Raw genomic sequence first — 21309 nt, forward strand, 5'->3', positions numbered from 1 at the left:
GCGTGGTCCCTGCCCTCAGAGGGCATTAAGGGGGGATTAATGAAAACGACATGTTTCTGTTTAAAACAAATTTCAACTATAACTGCTTATCAAATGATCACTTAAAACAAAATGACTCAAAAATGCTAAGAATAAATTTTGTAACTTATTTTTCAGGGGAAGAGAAAAATGAAGTAGGGATAAAGAAATATGAATATATAATTAATTAATACAGTAACTCTTTGTACCCTAAAGATAAAGATCACCACTTCTTTTCAAGCATCCATAGAATGTTGACACAAATTAATCATATATGTATGTGAAACCAAAAAATAACCCCTAAACAAATACCCCAAAATAAAAACAACAAAGGCTATATTTTATAGCCTCGATTTAATAAAACAAGAAAGTATTTTAAATGCTTTTCTAAATAATAGTTGAGTTAAAGGAAAAATATGTAATTAGAAAATCTTTGAAAGACAGAATGAGGATACTGCTTATTAGATTGAAGACAAAACTGAATTAGAAGCAAATTTAAAACCTTAATTTTATTGTAAAAATATTAATTCACTAAAATAAATAAACTATGCATTAAACTGAAGAAATAAGAAATGGAACAACAAAATACACCTGAAGTTAACAGGCAAAGTAAATATAAATATTAAAATGCATTAATTAGAAAATACAGCAGAATTGATTAATACAATAGCTGATTATATAAAAAGAAAAATTAAATTAAAATTAGAAGTATGAAAAGTATTATAATAAAAGAACATATGCAGATAAGTTTTGAAATAAAAACAACTTAATAACATGTTCATTAATCTTAAAGCATTCACTGATATATCTTGAAAAATAAGCACTGGAGTTGGCTTATGATAATGTAGAAAGCCTGAATATTCAATAACCAAGGAAGAAATGAACATGTTATTAAAAAAAGAAGACCTATAAGTCTTCATGTATGTGCAGTTTTATTAAGAAATGTTTTCAAACTTTCAAGGAACACATAGTTACCATGCTATTGTATATAAATATTAGAGGCCAAAGGAAAATCTAAGGAGCTTTCTGAATTCATTTTATGAAGCTGGTATAGCCCTGATTCAAAACTTGAGAAAAAAATCACAAACTATAGATAAATTTTATTTTATAAGCAGAGATGTAAAACTTAAATAAAATACCATTAAATAGAATAAAAAACAACTTAAAAAGAAATTACCCATTGAAACCAAACCACGATTATATCATAATGCAAGAATGCTTAATTTCCATAATATAACTCATCACATCAAGTAAGGATAATAAGACAACCTATCAATACATTGAGTTGGATTTTCTAGTCAATATAATAAAACTACTGGCAAAGAGGATCACACTTATTATTACTTAGAGATCAGAAAATTACATGTTTGGAAACTCCAAAAGAATCAACTAAAAAACTCTTAAGTAGTAATAAGAGATTTCAATAAGGTGAACAAATACAAATCAACATGCAAAAAGTCATTGCTTCCTATTTCTAGTGATATCCATTTAGAGGATGAAAAAAGAAGGAAGGAACTGATTTGTAATAAGAAAAATCGTAATAAGAAAAGCAGAAAATGTATATAAGGAAATTTCAAATTTTTCCTGATATCTATATCCATATCCATTTCCATATCTATCTGGTTACACTATATTCCTAGATAGGAAAAACAAATTTGTAAAGATGACAATTCTTATAACAGTATATAATTTGGGACAATTCCAACTAAAGTCGCCAAAGATTGCTTTGGGAAGTTTACACAATTTTAAAGTTTATATGGAATAAGTATGACTAACCAAGAACATAAAAAGAAATGAAGAATTTCTCAACCAGATATTATAATCTATAATCAAAATGTAATATTTAAGACAGTCTGAATCAGGTGCTAGAAATTATAAATGTAACCAGGAAAATAGTTCAGAAAGAGATTCTAACAGATAGATTTTTAACATGTGATAAAGATCATGTCACTAATTGGAGAACAAAGAATTGGTCAGTAATTAGTGTTCAGGTAGTGGGTTAACTACTTGGTATAAGACAAGACTACTGCTTCTCTTCCTAGCCTATACCAAACTTTCAAATGAACTTAAGACAAACGTTAAAGATGCAACCATTAAAAAAATGGGAAAATACATAGGTAAAAAGAGATACTAAAAATATTTCATTTCATAAAAGTCATTATTTAAAATTCTATAGATTGAAATAGCATAAACATAAATAAACATACCATGAGAAAATATTTTCCACAAATATGAAGGCAAAAGCTTAATATACATAATATTTAAGGAGCTTATACAATAATTGAGAAAAACAATGAAACCTCAATAAAACAGTAAACGAAAACATAGCCACAAAACATGTGAAAATGTAAACTACAATAATTAAAAAAGAAATCTGTCTGACTTATTTCACTAAGCATAGTATTCTCTAGGTCTATCCATGTTGCTGCAAACAGCAGTATTTCATTCTTTTTTATGGCTAAGTAATATTCCATCATATATATATATATATTTATATATATATCACATCTTCTTAAGCCAATCATCTGTTGATGGGCACTTGGGTTGTTTCCACGTTTTGGCTATTGTAAATAGTGTTGCTGTGAACACTGGGGTGAATGTATCATTTCGAATTAGAGTTTTTCTTTTTTTCCAAAATATATACCCAGGCGTGGGATTGCTAGTCAGACAGCAATTCACTAAAATATTAACAATGGTGGCCTCTCTCTATTGGGTTGGTGAAGAATATTTTTAAACTTTGTGTATATTTTCTAAAATGAGCATACATTCATATTATAGATGCAAATAAGCATTACTATAAAAAGCAGAAAATTTTATAATGTAATTTAGAAACATTGTCATTCAAAATATGTTGATCGAAAAAAAAAGTAAACTGCTATTATTGGTAGATTTCATTTATGTAGAAGCCTCATTTCCTAACAGTTTTTAGATGAACTAGTAGTCACTGTACTTTGTTTTAAAAATGCAAGTAGCTTCCTTCTTTCACTGATAAAGCTCAGGTAAGAAGCTTGCAGTTTCTTTATGAAGATGCAAGACCTATTTGGTTGGCCAAAAAGCGCCTTTGGTTTTTAAGTAAAAATAAAAGACCCATTTTTCATTTTCACCAAGAACTTTATTGAACAACGTATTCACCCTTTTGTTCCACTACCTTCTGCCATTTTTCAGGCAACTTCATAATTCCATCTTTCTTTATAATTTTATCTTGTTGAGAAAAGAACTTTCCCAGGTGCCTTTTACAGTCTTCCAGGGAATTGAAAATTTTTCCATTAAGAGAATTTTGTAAAGACCAAAATAAATGGAAATCCGAAGGTGCCATGTCTGGTGAATACGGCAGATGAAACAGAACTTCCCAGACAAGCTGCGACAGTTTTTGCCCGGTCATCAAAGGAACATACGGTCTTGCGTTATCCTGATGGAAGATTATGCGTTTTCTGTTGACTAATTCCGGACGCTTTTCATTGAGTGCTGCTTTCAGTTGGTCTAATTGGGAGCAGTACTTGTTGGAATTAATCGTTTGGTTTTCCAGAAGGAGTTCATAATAGAGGACTCCCTTCCAATCTCACCATATACACAACATTACCTTCTTTGGATGAAGACCGGCCTTTAGTGTGGTTGGTGGTGGTTCATTTCGCTTGCCCCACGATCTCTTCCGTTCCACATTGTTGTACAGTATCCACTTTTCATCACCCGTCACAATTTGTTTTAAAAATGGAACGTTTTCATTATGTTTAAGTAGAGAATCACACGCAGAAATATGGTCAAGAAGGTTTTTTTCCACTTAAATTACGTGGAACACAAACATCAAAGTCATTAACATAACCAAGATGGTGTAAATGATTTTTAATGCTTGATTTGGATAGTTTGAGTATGTTGGCTATCTCCCACGTGGTATAACGTTGATTGTTCTCAATTAAGGTCTCGATTTGATCGCTATCAACTTCAACTGGTCTACCCAACCATGGAGCATCGTCCAGCGAGAAATCTCCAGCACGAAACTTTGCAAACCACTTTTGACGTGTTCAATCAGTCACAGCACCTTCTCCGTACACTGCACAAATCGTTTTTTGCATTTCAGTTGCGTTTTTACCTTTCTTGAAATAATAAAGCATAACATGCCAAAAATGTTGTTTTTCTTCCATATTCAATATTAAAATGGCTACACAAAAATTCACCAATTTTGATTTTTTTTTTAAATGCACGCTGATATGACAGCTGCCACATACAATCTAACAAAATTGTTTCTAATGAAGTTAAAGACAACTAAGCGCTACTGGAGCCACCTTACCGAAAAAAACAAACTTTTTGGCCAACCCAATACTAAGAGTAAGCAGGTTCAAAGCTGTACTTTTTAGCTCTTGACACTAAACATTTTTTTTGCCCTGCTTTCAATTTTTAAAAAATTAATTAATTAATTTTTGTTTGCATTGGGTCTTCGTTGCTGTGCGTGGGCTTTTTCTAGCTACGGCAAATGGGCACTACTCTTCATTGCGGTGCACAGGCTTCTCATTATAGTGGCTTCTCTTGCTGTGGAGCACAGGCTATAGGTGTGCGGGCTTCAGTAGTTGTGGTACACGGGCTTAGTTGCTCCGTGGCATGTGGGATCTTCCCGGACCAGGGATCGAACCCATGTCCCCTGCACTGTCAGGCAGATTCTTAACCACTGCGCCACCCACTGCGCCACCAGGGTAGTCCCTAAGCAATTTCTATTAACAACTTTCACTGTAATGTATGGATGGCATATTGTTACTTTTAAAATGTACATAAATATGTATTTCAGGCACATATGTGGAAGCCTATGTATTTGAAAATGTTTCGGATCCAAATAAAGGAAACCATTTATAACCTTTCCATGTAATTATGATCACAAGGCTTAAACTTCAATCACATGAACAAATTCTTCCCTGGATTCCAACACGTTTTCCTGCCTTTCTCTTCCTTCCAAAATCATTAAAATGAAGTTCCAAAAGTATGTACTTCTCCTCTCTACTTCTAATTAGCCCACTCTTCAGTTTAGTTGGCAAATGTGACATTTGCATAACCAACAGCTCTCTTTCAAAGAGGACTGTGATGTGGGTGATTTTGAAAGGTCTAAAAAAGGTTTTGTGACCTTCAATAGGGTCCATCTGACCACTCAAATAGAAGCTTCCCAGCCACAAATGGCCCGCGTGTCAGACAGGGAGCTTCCTTCACATATGCCTACGTGGATCACTCCTCTCTCATCCCTTTTCTGCTGGCACAAGTCAGAGGTGCTGTTCCAAGTGTGAAATGTGGGTACGAGCAGCAATTTACAGAGTGTGCGTTGCTTTTTTGTGTCTGTTGGTGGCACATTGGAAAATGGGTCTGGCACAGCTCATCCCTCACAAATGCTTAATGCCATCCCTGGGGACAGGAATATCACGAGCCCAGCTTTTAGCTGCTTGGTACTGAAAATTTCAGGCAAAATTCCAAAAGCCTTCAAAGCTAATGTCAAATTGACAAAGTGCCAAAAACCTCTCTGGCATTAAATATCCACTCTTTATTTTCTCCCTTCAGGTGAACAGCTTGTGAAAATAATAATGTGATAATGCCACCCTGTGTTCCAAATATCTCTAAGCACCATCTTGTTAAGCCTCTCGGCATCCCTTTGAGACAAATGGGAATTGAGCTGACTTATTCATTTTACAGATGAGAAAACCCCACAGGAGATGGGTCAAATGTCTGGGCGATGGCCATGCAGACTTATCACATAGGTCCCAGGTCTGAATTTAGTTCTCAAAACAATGCCAAGTGTTGTAGGAAAGGACCAGAAAAGCTACCATCAAAAAGGGCCAAAGCAAGTTTCACACAGGATGCTAGGTGGGTTGGGGTAATAAACTGGCAAAAGTGATCAAAACACATCCCAGGAGGAACAACAAGGCATAGTCTAGGCATAACAATAAGGCACAGTGTAGGTGTGCGGCCAGTTGGAATCAGTGAGAATTGGCATGGGCCATCAGAAGATCTAATGTGGCATTACGGGCATCTTACAACAGCAGGCACAGTAGATTTCTGTCATTTTAAACTTTTAGTGCATCTGAGCCCCCATCCCATAATTACAGATTCCACTATTAAAGGAGTTACAGCAAGGAACAGGACTCTACCCCTCACTACAGAAGTAACTTCCCTTCCCTACATCCTAGCAATCTGGCTTCGAACACATGATCTAAGCCAGTCAATGGGATGGCCTTGTTAAGGACTCTGCATCTAGAGGAAGTGTGTCAGAGAAGCAAGGCACGTTTTAGAGCTTCTTATGACCGTTGCATCCAATGACCCAGCAGTGCTCCAACAATGTTGTCTCTCAGGTGTGCCTTTGCCTGGAGTTCTGGCCAAAAAATTTCCCTTAGTGCCTCTTTTGTTTCCTGAGCCTGATTCTCCAGCCTTCCTGTTAATTCAGGGAGATAGCTGATATCTTTCTAATAAATTCATTTTTAGCTGAAATTAACTAGGGTCAGATTCTGTAGTTTGCAACCTGGAAGATTGAAACAGGCAACGACCAAGGCTGTAGAGAAGTTAACATTAAGCAGATCTAGTGGCATATGTCAACTTTACAGAGACAGGAACTAAAGGTTTGGAGGAAGAATCCCTCCCAAGTATGGCAGACAGTACTGAGTGATCTAAAATCCATTTCCTTGTCTTATTTTTATGTATCCTGTAGAATTATCTTTACCAATCTCCCTTGCAGTTAGCTATGGCACATGACTGAGTTCAGTGAAAAGAATGTGCATTGAGTCATGTGTGTGTCTCTTTCAGACTTGGCCCATTAAAACCTTCTATGTATGCTGCTCCATTTCCTTTTCCCTTTTTGGTTTGCTCTAAGTTTTGACTCTAGGGTAGTTTTGGACACCACGTGTTGAAGATGGCAGAGCCCACACCATCCTGGGTTCTCTGAATGACTGTATGAAGGAGGGTCACCCCACTAACCTGCTCACCAGTCCAGTATGGATCCTTAATCGAGAAATAAATTTCTGCTGTGTTTGAACTATTATACTTATGGGGATCTACTTATTACAACACAGTATAAATATACAACATATAGTACAAACCCAGGTGATCAAAGACATTCAAATTCAGAACAACACCAGCAGCAAGGCTGACTTGATGCTGAGTCCCTGAATTGATGGTCTACAGCTTTGGAATTTCTCTCAATTAGGAAAAATACAAATAACAACTGGGATAAAATCTCTAAGGGTCGATTATGCAACTACAGCTACACAGGTTGAAAGGATGCAGGCACAAAAGCTCATTAGATATTTGACGATCCTGAATAGAATTGTGGAATTTATTAGAGATCAATAAATCCTAAATTTTTGTTTCTCTTTCATGCATTGAAGTATCTCCAGACTAGAGATAATGAAAAAGATAAATTATAGCTTTGGTTCTGCTTTTACCCCTTTAACCTAGTTTTTTCCTTCTCAAATAGATCCAAGTAATGCATCTTACTCTCCCTCCTGGGTCTCTTTTCCCATCCTTTCATTTTATTTTTATTTATTTATTTATTTATTTTGCGGTACGCGGTCCTCTCACTGCTGTGGCCTCTCCCGTTGTGGAGCACAGGCTCCGGACGCACAGGCTCAGCGGCCATGGCTCACGGGCCCAGCCGCTCCGCGGTATGTGGGATCTTCCCGGACCGGGGCACGAACCCGTGTCCCCTGCATCAGCAGGCGGACTCTCAACCACTGCACCACCAGGGAAGCCCCCCCATCCTTTCATTTTAATTTATTTCCCAATCTCCCCCTTTTTAACTCCCTCTCAAGTGGATGGTTTCTTGGTGTCTCAGGCAGACTTGGGTAATCAGTTCTTAGAACCACACAGTACCTTGAGTATGTACCCAACGTTTGCTGAACGAAGAAATTATTCTTGTTTTCTATTTTTAATGAGACAACATTGCACTAATGTCTCCTCTCCATGTTCAAGTTGAAAGAGACCTTAGAGATCATCTAGTCCAGTCATTACACACACACACACATACACACACACACTCACACACCCTTCCACAATATACAGTTCCCTTCTACAGCATCTCTGATGTGGCCCATCCAGTCTGTGCATGCATATTCCTGGTGATGAGAAGCTTACTGCTTTACGAGAAAGCCTATGCCATTGAATGACATCTCCGAAGTTTTAAAAGTTGTTCTAATTTTAGATAAAAAATATTTCTCCATAAAACTTTCACTGATTGCTCAGCATTGGGGTTCCTTGGTGATCACATATCCCAGTAGAAATTCCCTTGCTTGGGAGTCAGAAAAATCTGGTTTCTAGCTCCACTTTTGCAGCTGACCAACTAGCTGACCTCAGGCAAATTGTTCCTCCTCTCCCACATGAAATGTCCTCAACTATGAAATAAGAGGTAGGAAAAATATTATATTTAAGATCATTGATTAAAAGAATGCTTATAACAGAAACCTATTACACACCATTATGTGCTTACCTCCAGGCTAGCTCTGATTCATCAGTTAACACAATTTTGGTAAGGCTACTTAACCAGCCCAAATATTACCAATTGGTATTACTATTCCATCCACAATTAGTTATCTTCTCCACAGAGATATCAGAAAAAAATCTTCATAGTCGTACTGAAGTCCAGATACAGCACCTGTATTTATATTCCTTATAATTCCAACCAAAGTTAAATATGAGTAAATTTGTATGACTTGCTTTAAGGCATTGAAACTTGACATTCTTTTCTAAATATCCTCAAATCATTAGCCTGAGTCTATCTTTGACCAGTTCTTAAAATATAAAGATACTTAGTAAATCATGGATAGTCAAAGGACATGCTTTCTGTGCCAACACCATGGTCTGCCCAGTACAGTTCCACCAGTTCCGATGCACCCAAAATGAAACCCCAGGTGAAGAGATGTTTCTTTCCTGCCACTGTGGTACACAAAGGTCAGACATCAAGCGCAAAAACTGCATCTTGGAGAAGCATGCTACTGAGATAATAGCAGAATGTTGAAGTAAAAATGGGTTTTCCATCAAGATGGGTCTTATTAATGGAGTCAGGTGCTGTGTAATGTACTGTGTCAAGTGCACTATATAAGTGCATATTAGATGGTGTCAAAGACACAGGTAAAATCTAAAAAAGATATATGTATATGTATAATTGATTTGCTTTGCTGTACACCTGAAATGCAACATTGTAAATCAACTATGTTCCAATAAAACTTTTTAGAAAAAGACACAAGTAAGATGAGAATTAGGAGCACAGGATAAATTAGACAAGATGGAAGTGGCCTGAATCCATCCAATGTCTGGCTGCCTGGATGTGTTTTATATGCTCTGGCTTGAGTTTACTTATGGGAGGGAGTCAGCTTCATACAGAGGGACTGGGATTTGAAAGACTAGTTAAAATGAGAAAAGCATGGTACTATCTCTTTGGAGGATATTTCTGGTCTTTCAGCTTTCCTTGGAAAGTCTCTAAGCTCTGTTTAGTTTTCTGAAATAGTTCAGATTACTCCACAGTTTCTAGTAATATTTAATAATCTCAAATCAGTTAGGCCATATCTACCTAGGCCCAACATGTACTATAAAGTAGGAATGTTCATTGTGAGTACAATAGGGAGAGGGAAGGAACGCTAACAATAAACATAATAACTGAGGACAAAAATCACGTGATGGAACTCTCTATGCCGAAGCATCAGCCCAGGGTGATTCTCTAGGAAGCTGTAGAACTGCCCTGGGGTACCTGATGTCATCTGATCCCTATCCATAATGCTAGAAACATAGTAAAACAAGCCTAAAATCCATTTGGAACCAGTCAGGGTCCTGCTTCACTGCAATAATCCCAAGAATACCCATTTCCCTCTAAGAAGCTGCCCTTTGGGATGTTCCTGTAACACATCCCACTTTCAGGCTCTCTCCTACTGAAACTGGTCCTGTTGGGACTGTAGCCAGAAGAGTTGCTTCTGGTTGGAAGCTGTGATGGAGATGTCCAACAGAAATGAGTCTGTGAGTACCTGGGATGGAAGAACTATTTCACAGAACCAACTTTTTCCTCTTAGTGTCAAAAAGGGTTGAAATCAGTAGGAAGAACCACCCCTGTCAGTCAGCTCCCTCTATGTTCAGCTGCCCTGTAAAGCATCCTAACTAGGGTGGTTTTCATAAAGTAAATATGCCCTTAAATCCTTTGTAGCCAAAGGTTACAAAGCCTTTGCAAGGGTGGGTGGACCACAAAAAAGAGATCCGTGAGCATATTTTTACATTGGCAAGAAAAGCAAAATGTCACTCAACTAAATTTAAGATTGTTCACACACATCTGCTACCACCAGAATGCTATAAAAAAAAAAAGAAGAAGAAAGAAAGAAAAAAGAAATGCAAATAGCTCACAGTCTAAATAGCTCTGGACATTTTTCTATTCTTCAGATGACTTATGCTATTTCAACAATGATTGAAAGGCTCTCAAAGCAGAAGCCAAAACATGTTTGTGGTCTATCACATAGGGACAATTTTTGGTTAAATAAATACACAGACAACCGTACCTCAACTAGAAAATATATGTTAGATAGCTGTTGTTATAAATACATCACTAAAATGTGTGCAAAAAGTCTAGAAATATAAAATGTTACACTGCAGACAATATCATAAGTAAATCACATCCCTAAGAGATAGAGGCAAAGATTGCTAGAAAATACATTTCTGAATCAGGTACATGTCCTCCCATTTCAGAACATAAAGCAGATGCATCTTATGACATGAGCCTCAAATCCTCTAAATTAGAATCTTACAGTCTAATCAACCAGAGTGATTTGTCCAAAGTCTACCACTGAAAATAATGGATACAGTTTATCATAAAGGAACCACCAAAGTTTTAAAAACACAGAAGTCTGCTCAACAGTGTGTGAAAGGCCCTACTTATTCATCTCAAAAATCAAAGCATAATGGTAAAACATAGGGAAATTAAACTAAAACAACTGGAATCATATATCTACCTTTCTTTTCAAAAATAGAGCTCTTTTAAATATTGACATCAATTAAAGAAATCATCAGTGGATCTATTAAACATAGCTGACAAACATATATAACAAGGGCTCCTTAATATAAAACTAAGTCACAGCCTCCAAAATTTTGTACCAAATACACTGTCAAAATGTAAGTGCCATTTATCCAAAAATCAAATGCCAAATTACTGAAGACTTAAGAAGCAACAGTAAATTCACTTGGAAGTTATCTATAACAGAAAAAATTAGTTATATTTGAATTAGGGGTTTAGTTAAGTAAATTGTATTTACAATGGTTTTTACATAGGAGGAGAACTACTGAGGGAAATAAATTCCATATTACAATAATATAAAAAGATAGTTTTCTCAGACTTTAAAATAAGTGGTTCAGCATAAATAAATGTTCCAAACCTCACTTAACTGGCCTGAGAAAAGATAATTATTTGTTATATTACTTTTTTATGACACTCTGTTCCCTTAGACAAATTTGAATAGCTAATCAAGATATCTGTGGAGGTCATTCTTCATAGCAACTCAAAGTATCATTTCTTCATTGGCTGTGTGATATAACAGTATCATAAAACTATACCTTTGACAGTTTTAAGGAGGTTGTTATAAGATATTTTCGAATAAACTATTTTTTAAATTTCTGGTTTGAACAGTTAAATTGGACTACTTTGAAACAAATTAAATACTTCAGTGACGCTAAAGGTACCTCTCCAGTGGTCCATATCTAATCATTTTATAAAAGGATCTGCACTTTCCACTTACTATAGGCTTTTACGGTACATATTTTATACCAGTAAATCTAAAATTTCATAAGTCATCAAATATCTCCTACGCGTGCCAACATTAGAATACCTAGACATTTTCTCTTTTGGTAAGTGAAATATAATCTGCAATTTAAAAGTTTAAAACTATCCTTTAAAATGAGCACAGATCAGAAATAACTTTCCAAAGAGAGCCTTGTATTTACAAAAGGCAACAAACTGTACATTTAGAACTATTTAAATGAGTATTTTAAAATGCTCTGTTTTGTCCAACGGCAATGCAATTAATTTGTGGTAAATTAAAACAAAAACTTAGACTATAAAGATTCAAAATACCAAGCATTCACATACCAACTGATGCAATGAGAAAGCAATTTTTCAAAATAACATATTCACACTTTCTAAAATAATATTTTTAAATGGTTAATCCTGACTTTCAAATGTAATGAAGCCCATTACATTTTACAGCTTAAATTTAGACTAACTCGGTTAGAGTTTGGAGTTTCCTCTCTCCAGTTGTAAAAATATGATAGACCTAAAATAGATGATAGACATTTGGAAAACTTACACCGTCAGATTGCTTGCCCTGGTCACAGTCCCACGTCGTTGTTCGCTGGCCTGACCTCTCCATGGTGCTGAAGAGCTACTCTTGCCCATTTGAGAGGAAAGAGTTGTTTATTCAAACAGGCTTTACAAGAAATCCATAAAGGGCCATCTGTGTTAGCAAGTGAAGTTATCTGAAGAATTTCTGTAACACATACTACAAAGGAGATGCTTTACCCTTCAGTTATCAACCACGATACTCAGGCAGCTCAAAGATTCTGGAGCAGAAATCTTCAAGTATTGACAAAAAAGAGGGAGAGCTCTTTGGGAGATGAAGTTTGCTGATTTTTCTCAGTGTTCTTCAAATTGAGGGGAAAAAAAGGGAGAAACTACAGGCTACTCAGAGAACAGAGGATTCCAGAAAAGTTCTTGATCTTAATGCAGAAAACAAGCTCCCATTAGTCCAAAGAAGCCAATTCACTTCATTCTATCATTGCATCTATTTTTTGATTAAACAAAAATAAAGCTCAGAATTCCACAAGGCACTGCACACACTATGTAAACAGGTATGCCTCACTCTAGCCCCAGCCTCTGTCTGCTGAAGACTATCACAGCAGAAATCAGGCTCTTGTGGCTTTCACAGATTACCTCTTTCTGAGGCTGAAACGTATAAAGAGCCACATGACACCCAATGATGTCATCTCTAAAGCAGGTCACAGTTGCCGCTGTATGTAGATGAAGTTCTTCTAGTGAAGTGTTTGGCATAGTGATTTTCTTGAAAATCTACTTGCATTAAATAGTGTGGTCTTCTATCAATATACTTAACCCTATCAATACAGTGCCATGAAGAGAAAATCAATTTATTCCTCACAGGTAAAGAAGGGGTTTCCCCTCACGGAGCTCTAAAGGGAACTAGAGGAACTGTAGAGACAGACAGAAACTTCTAAAACGTCTCTCAGAATTTTTAGCATTTAAAAAAATCATTATTTTTTAATGCCAATCTATGAAGATTGCAAAATAAAAATTAAGGCAACTGTCTTCAACTCCAGACAACATTTTATTTGATGTAATTTAAGAATGTTTCATAGACAAAAAATTTTACTAACACCTATCTCTGAAAGGATTTGAGTATGTTTTCAAATGTTGGTAGGAAATTTCTTTTACTCATTATTTCTAGATGTTTTTCAGCTCTGAATACAATAACAAAAGTTTAACTATACTATAGGTAATTTTTACATGTAACTAGTAATAAATAGTATACAAAGATATTTTAAAGAATGTATAATAATGAGAATTATCCATTTCCGTTCTGTGTAGTGTATTTTTCTCTTTCTTAACATGTAGTCACACACCATAACTTGGGATTTTCAGTCATAGTTGACTTTCTTGTCAGCTAATAGTTAAATCATCTAATCTCTCTTCATACAAACTAAAAATCCTCATAGTCAAAGTGAAGATTAAATTGAAACTCATCTAATCAGTGCCTATCGACTGTACCCTCTTTTAATAAAAACCAAACTGGATCAAACAACAGAAACCTTCCTTGGTGAGCACAGTACTTATATTTTTGAGAAAGAAAAGAACTATAAATTCTAGGAAAACAGAATTATCAACACAATCAGTGCCACTGGGAAAATTCTATTAAAACAATAATGGGTGTTTTGGTATCAGACCCAGGGAAAATTTGCTTAAGCACCTCCTCAAGGCACATGATTTACAATACAAAAATATCGAGATGCAAATTAGAAAAAATATTGATCACCTGGGTGATCATGTCTGTTTCTTAAATAAAGTGGAATTTGTTTGCAATTTCTATAACTCACAGTTTTCTATTCTTTACGATAATAAGGATTACCTAAGACATTAAAAAAAAATACAGAATTCCCAGATATTCTAATTCAAAAGATCTACTATGGTTCTGGAATCTGTGTTTTTTTTTTTAAAGCTTTCAAAGTAATTCTTATGCAGAAAACACTGCAATAATGAATATATTACAAAGTATACAATCATATAAAAATCAAGATAAGTACAAAAATATATATGATATTTATCATAATAAAAGGCCAAATTGTTGCTACATGAAGCGTGCAATGTTGGAGGTTCCCTTCTTCCTGTCTCCTCAGATTTCCATGAGGAAGAAACTTCCTAAATGCTCCCAGACTCTGATTTCCACCCTTTAATCCACTCCAGGAAGGTAGAAGGAGTTATCTTAACTGCAGGATTAGGCAAAGGCACTGGCAACCCAACATCATTCTCCCTCCATTTTTTAATGGGCTCCACCTCCCTGCACAAGATCTGTGGGTGAGGCTGGCAGTATCTCGTGCTTCCTGTGATTGATAAGACTCCTTAAATCCAAAGCTTAGTAGTAGAAAGCTCAATGGCTACAAGTTCGAATTCCACCCTCAAATCCAGCTTTGACAGGAAATAAAGCTGAGATTTTTATATCCCTCTGCCTAAATCTCTGGCCTTTCAAAATAAGTTTCCAAATCAAGAACAGAAAAGGAGTTATTTACTGATTCCCTAAAACCCCATCTTCCAACACTGTTATGTCGTTGACTAGACTTGGTCTTTTTGTTTAAACCCTGCTAGCCAGTTAATGTAACAAGTTTTATATGTGAACTAACTTAGTAAAATTTGCATAATACAGCTCTATAATAGAGACCTATAAAAAGGAGATGTCATGTGTAAAAATTTCATTAGAAACTTTCAAAATGCACTGTTCAATTCATTTTAATTTTATAATTGAGCCACTTAGAAGCTCCAGCTCTTGGCACTTTTCTTCAACAGCTACTAACTCTAGAATAGTATTCCCCAAAGTGTTCCATGGATCAGTAGTCCAATAAGATGTGACTCTTAATTAGTTTCCTGGTCAAAGAAGTTTAGGAAACATGAAAACAGTGATCCCCATCTTGCAAATTCAAAATGTGTATTAGCTTAGTAAGGCTCTAAGAAGTCCTGAAGTAAATAAATTAGCTTATTTCACCCTTCCCCCAATTAACATCTATCAATACCCTATGAGACTAGTATTCCAGGTTCCACATTTTGGGAACTTCTGCTCTAGAAGATGTTTCAGCAGTCAGATTTTTGTTACTAATAATACCTAAACATCTATATAATTAATCAATGAAATGTTATCGAGGATGTCCTCTAAGTTGGCAGTACATCTGTTACAAGAATTGCCAACCATGACTGGGGAATTATGTAAATTCTGCAAGGGCAGAGGTTGTGTGTATTTGGGTGATCATTTTATCTGCAGGGCTTGACAAAGGGCCAGCACACAGCAGGCACTCAGTATTTGCTGAATGAGTGAACAAATGATGTTGACCTAATCCAAGGATGGGAATAACTCCCCTCCCCACCCAAGAAGTCTTATTTACAAAAAGAACATCCTAAAGAGTCTTAGGCCAATGAGCTTTCCAGGAAAAAAAAGGAATACAGTAGTAGATCTCACTCCAGTTCCACCACATCCAATTTCTCCTTGGATCCTAAAGCATCTTTCATACTCATTCGAAGAGTGAAACGCTGATTTGTAATGATGAAACTAGATTTTATAACAGAAGGTGCAACTGGGTCTAAACTAGGGATTCAACACTTTATCTCACCTAAGCTGTAGAATAAGGACAGGATCTAGGTGAGGACAAATGCTGAGACTGGACTTAAGGAAAACTGCAAAGTGAGCAAATTCTTTTTCAACCCTCTTTGCGTAAAGTGAGGTACTTAGTGCCTAGATTTTTGCATCTGAATTCCTAGGTTAATGACTTTGAGACTGCTTAGGAGGATTTATTATATTACTGTGGATGAATGAGTTAGTTATCAAATAGGGAATTGTCAATTTTGTATATAATTTTAAACTCAGGAGATGTTCAATGTTAGCAGTCGCTAAAAAAAATTTTTTTTAATCCTCAAACCTAAACAACATGCTCATTTTTAAACCTATCAAGAAAAATGTCCTCAAATCATTAAGTCAAAAGGATGATTTGGAAAAAGGAATCAATATTATCAACCAACATTCAAATATGTAAAGAGGAGAGCGCTTGTGGTATAAAGATATTATTTTTTGCTGGAGAGGGTGGAGAAGAGGGAAAATGTAATTTTCCTACACTGTTGGTGGGAATGTAAATTGGTGCAACCACTAAGGAAAACAGTATGGAGGTTCCTCAAAAAACTAAAAATAGAGTTGCCATATGATTCTGCAATTCCACTCCTGGGCATATATCCGGAGAACACTGTAATTCGAAAAGATACATGCACCCCAATGTTCATAGCAGCACTATTAACAATAGCCAAGACATGGAAACAAACTAAATGTCCATCTAAAGATAACTGGATAAAGAAGATGTGGTACGATATACAATGGACTATTCCTCAGCCATAAAAAAAGAATGAAATAATGCCATTTGCAGCAACATGGATGGACCTAGAGATTATCATACTAAGTTTAGTAAGTCCGAAAGAGAAAGATAAATACCATATTATATCACTTATATGTGGAATCTAAAAGATGACACGAACTTATCTACGAAACAGAAACAGACTCACAAACATAAAGAGCAGACTTGTGGCTGCCAAGGGAGACGGGGTGGGAGAGAGATGGACTGGGAGTTTGGGATTAGCAGATGCAAACTATTATATATAGAATGGATAAACAGCAAGGTCCTACTGTATAGCACAGGGAACTATATTCAATATCCTGTGATAAGCCATAATGGAAAAGAATATGAAAAGGAATATATACATGTATAACTGAATAACTTTGCTGTACAGTAGAAATTAACACAACATTGTAAACCAACTATACTTCAATAAAATCAATTTTTCAAAAAACAGGATATTATTTTGTACAATTCCATTTTATTCAAACTGTAATATATGGTTATGTATTATATAATTTCTAAAACTTTGGAAAAGAAAACATTTGTTCTCTAAGACCCTGGTTTGAAGAAAAGAGAAATGTATTTACCTCCATGTAAATACCAAGAAGTCTTCTCTTTTTACATATGATTACTATATTCTCTGAACCAAAATTTGGGACAAATAGATTGGCAAAAAAATTGTGCAATTTCAGGGTCTGAAAGGCTAGATGTTAGATAGAGCTTGGGTGCTGAAACATTAGAACTCATGGGACCTAAATTTATAACAGCTGGGCATAATACTGTAACTTGTCCCTGACCTGGAAAATCTAGGTTATTAAATTATTAAGTAGTACAAGGCTTACATTCTCTATAATTTTGCAGCTCTCAGGATTGTACTGGGGGGTGGTCCCAGGAAATCCTCTTTTAGGGCTTGAGTTTCCTCCCAAAACATGTACGACTTTGGAAGAAGACTTTCTCCCTTTAACCACTAAATTTTTCCCAATGTATTTAAAGCCTGGAGGTTGTAAATCTCAAAAAGGGCAATAGAACTTGAGGATAATTAAGCATGTTGAATATAGGCGCACCTGCTGTGTCTGGCAGGAAGGAACGGTCCTGGCTTTTGGTGGTGTACTTGGGGAGGTGTGGTAGGTCACCTGGCTGCCCGCTGTTGGCTACCCAGCTACTCTCACTAAAAGCCAGGACTACTCCAGCAACTCCATAAATATGAGGGCTCCATGGCTTCTCTCCAGGACAATTGGCGTAACAGGGTCTTGAGCTGGCCCAGACCACCGCTCCTGAACCTGCCCAAGAATTATAAGAATTACAGAAACAGCTCAAGGATTACAAGAACTGTAATTCTTCCTGACCAGGAGTGAAACAAGGCTTTGCACTGACCGGCCTGAGAGGTGTAACTCTGTTCTCCCCGACATGCTGGAGATGGGATGGATCCTCCCATCTCTTTTTCCTCAGGTCTGAAGTGAGGAGAATAATCTAGGCTTTCTTCTACTATGTATGTGGGTGTGGTCTCTCAGAAGAGGCTGACTCATTTAGAGGCAAAAGTACTTGCACCTGACTTAACCTTTCGACCTTGAAAATTAGTTTTTAAAGGAGCAACACTAAAATAAATGCTTAATTTATTACTTTTGTAAGTACAGCTCCAATCTCAGAACATACACATGTATACATATATACTCCGAACATATGTATACATTTATATATATATATATATATATATATATATACACACACACATATATTCTAGGACACAATTTGATCCTCATAGATTCATTCGGTGAATCAGAAAAAGGCTCTGTGCATCCCTGGCCTCCTCAGCGCAAATCCAGGTAAAATTTTCACCTCTGCTCTTCACAAGTTTTCCAGTGTTTTGAACACATGGAGTGTTTTCAAGAGCAGATTCAGAATCGACTAACATTTACTGAGAGACTTCGGGGTCCCAGGCTCTGTGCTGTTTTACGTATGTAGTGCCATTTAATCTTCACAGCAATAACAATCCACCTCTGAGGTGGGTATTATTTTCAGTTTGCAGATGAAGAAGGGCCTCTCAAGGGATACATCTTAGACTCACAAAAAGTGACAGGTTTTAAGTCAGGTCCTCTTACCAAGCCAGGGCCTCATTCCATGAGCCACGCTGCCCCCTACAGGCCAGACCATAATAGTATGGGAACCAACGGGAAAAGTGGGCGTGGCAAGGAAAGAAGGCCCAGGCATGTGGAATCAATTCAAACCAAGGACTAAGAATGTCCCCAAACAATCCAGAGATTTTTCTGGATTTATCTGCAGGGATATGCTAATGATTTTTTAAAAAGTATAAACCTAATGGTTTACAACAGACCATGCTATACTTTCTTTCCATGACATCTTATTAAACCAATTACAGGTTTCTTGAAGCTGGGAACTAAAACAGTAAGTATGTGGTCACATGAAATTGATTAATAAAAAACACAAAGCATTTTCCAGTGTTGTCCTCTATTCAATAACTAATATTTTTATGGTTAAAAAAAGTTATTCTTTGCTTCTCACTTTGATACCCATAAGCTCCATTTCTTAATAACAGTTGCTATTCAAAATTGCTATTTCTAAAACAAATTTTTCCGTTACCACATGACACACTGTGGTATAAGCGCACTTGATATGCAAATTGCTAACAAAACTTAATATTATCTTCCCTCCTGTTGCTCTTTAATTTGGCATTGAGCAGCTGAGGTTTGAGGTTTTAATCAAAGAGCACTGAATGAGGCAATTTATAAAATCAAATGAGGATTCTTTTTTCAATTATTCCATTCACTGTTTATACCTACTAAATTGTAAAATAGTCTTAGAAATGCATCAATACATTGGTTATCTCTTTCACTGCTTGACCATATCTAAATGCAAGCTTACTTTCAAGTGGTACAATATAGTAGAATAGTGACCCATACAGGCTCCGGCCCAAACAGTAACCCAGGGCAAGTTCTCTTTAACTCTCATTTTCATCATCTGTAAAATGGAGATAATAATAGTACCTCCTTCATATGGTCATAGAGAGGATTAAACGAAATAATCCATGGAAAACATTAGCGAAGTGCCTGCCACATAACAAGTGCTCAGCTCTTATTAAGATGAATTTGAGAGCTCATACTGAAACATTACTGTTGCTATTTATTTCACGGCAAAAATATTCTAAGAACTACATTAACTATTATGCTTGGCCAAAAGAGAACAGAAGCATGCACAAACATCATTCTCATCTCAGCACAGGGACTCCCCCAGATCAGGTTGCTGGCTTCTCATGCAGCACATGCCTGGGGCAGACAGCTAGGACGAGCAGTAATTGCAGTTATTATAGGCATGGGGGCGGGTGGAGCAGCTGGCAAGGCCCACGGGTTACGCAAGGGCAGACTGGCCTCCAACTGAGGCTGTGTCAGAGGTTAGTAGAGGGTTAGGACGAGACAGGCAGCTGATCAGATTCGAGAAGACAGACAATGGTTTAGGGCAGCAACCATGATAGATCAAGCCCAGAGAAAGAGGGCTGAGGTTCAACAAGCTGGAGGGGATCTAGTAGAAGTCAGGGGCCTGGAGAATTGCCCAGGGATACACCTTACTGAGAGCATTTGACTTGAACTGAAGGCTTTTAACCCTGAATTTCCAAAGGACTTTCTGATTATTAGAGGAAGCTCATCTCTTTATGACAGGCTTAGCCAAGGTGAGCTGGGGGTCATCCTTATCCCCTCCATAAACTTGAGGTCTGCTCATCTACTCATCACTGGGTCTGGCAGGCCAGTCAGGGTAGAGCAGAGTCACTCTCCTTTCATGGGGCTGCGACCAATGAAAGATGTAAGAATGAATCTTCTTGAAAGGCCTCAGCAAAGGGATAATCATGGGAGATAAAAACAACCTTAGCTAGTTACACCAGCTCCAAACAACTAAGCATTAAGTTTTAAACAATTATGGCTTGGGTATTTTACCTGCCGGACAAATGAGAGGCTTGGGAATGTCCCAACATCTTGTACTTTCATATTTTATTTTGTACATTTAGTGTCACACCACTGCCATCATCAATACCAAAGTTGTTCTTATAATTAATAACCTTATTAGAATTCTGGGCAGGGTCTGCTTGCTTCCTGAAGCTAATTCCAGTAATGTTTTTTGAAATCCTGTTTTGATTCTCACTGTTTGTAGGCGATCAGGAGTGAGCCAGACTTCCACACATGGAATAGGCTCATTTTTGTCCCACGAGCACAGAGATAAAGCATGATGACGTGGTGGTGGAGCAGGGTGCCACTCCCAGTTCAGTCTGACACACCTTATGGGAAACCAGATTGCTGGGGACACTTGAGCGAGGAAATCTCCTCCATCAAGAAACCTCAGGGAACCTGGAGGCTAGGCTAAATTAAATAAGGTAAAACTGTTAGCAAAGCTGTGCAATGATAAACATAAACGTGATGACCCATGAGGGGGAAGAACATGCATTTATGCACAAAAACACCTGAGGTGCTAGAATCATAGCCGTGTGGCAGCATAAATATAAAGCAAAGATAGATTCTTCCAGAATTTCAATAAGCCAAAAGGAATAACCGCCCTAAAGCAACACTGAAACGGTTAGATATCACTAGACAGTTGATATTGTCCAGAATTAGGGCTGAGAAAGTACAAAGGCAGTAGTAAACCCAA

The sequence above is a fragment of the Delphinapterus leucas genome, chromosome 4, assembly GCF_059928025.1.
Source record: "Delphinapterus leucas isolate spDelLeu-1000000601 "Yukka" chromosome 4, BTC_Dleu_Yukka2, whole genome shotgun sequence".
Taxonomy (NCBI): Eukaryota; Metazoa; Chordata; class Mammalia; order Artiodactyla; family Monodontidae; genus Delphinapterus; species Delphinapterus leucas.